The sequence below is a fragment of the Meleagris gallopavo genome, chromosome 2 (genome assembly GCF_000146605.3).
Source record: "Meleagris gallopavo isolate NT-WF06-2002-E0010 breed Aviagen turkey brand Nicholas breeding stock chromosome 2, Turkey_5.1, whole genome shotgun sequence".
In the NCBI taxonomy this organism is placed as follows: domain Eukaryota; kingdom Metazoa; phylum Chordata; class Aves; order Galliformes; family Phasianidae; genus Meleagris; species Meleagris gallopavo.
The window spans coordinates 10504524-10505250 of record NC_015012.2 but is presented as its reverse complement, the minus strand read 5'-3'; positions in this window follow the sequence as shown (position 1 = coordinate 10505250).

The window sequence follows — 727 nt, the reverse complement described above, 5'->3', positions numbered from 1 at the left end:
AGGTGAGCGGGGGCGGGGAGGCAGGCAGGCCGGCCGGCCCGCCCGGAGCGGTGTGATGTCCTCTCGTCGGTTCCCATATTTCTGCTGCTGTCAGGATAGGGCTCGCAGCCCTTTGCACCTTCTGCGTGCTGTAGTTGTTGCTTCGTTCGTTAACCGATGGCAGGTGCCTTTGGTCGGGGCACCTGATGAGGCCGCTGCTGTGAGCTTCTCCCTCCCAAAATGCAATTCTCACTCACGGCTTTAAGAGGTGCCTGGCAAAAACCTCCCGGATGCCTTCACAGACACCGGCACTGGATGCCCAGAGGCTGTGGATGCCCCCTGCCTGCAGGCGTTCAAGGCCAGGCTGGATGGGTTGTGAGCAGCCTGGTCTAGAGGGAGGTGTCCCTGCCTATAGCAGGGTTGGAATGAGGTGGTCTTAAAGGTCCCTTCCAACACAAACCACTCTGTGATTCTGGGTAGCAGAGACAGAAAAGTGTAAGTAGGAAACAGAAGAGTAGCTGGAATCTTCTTAAGGCTGTTTATGTCCACTTGGTGACTTAGCTGTCAGTGTGCATACTGCTCATCAGTGCCATGTGTCTCATGTACAACAAATGTTCTGGATAAAAGGTACTGCTTGTGAATGAAGTGCCCTGCTGTTTCAAGAGCGAGCTTGGCGTAAGCAGGCTGTGGATCTTCAGCCAGCCTTACAGTGAGAGTTTATTAACTTTATTTTTTTTAAATACTAGTA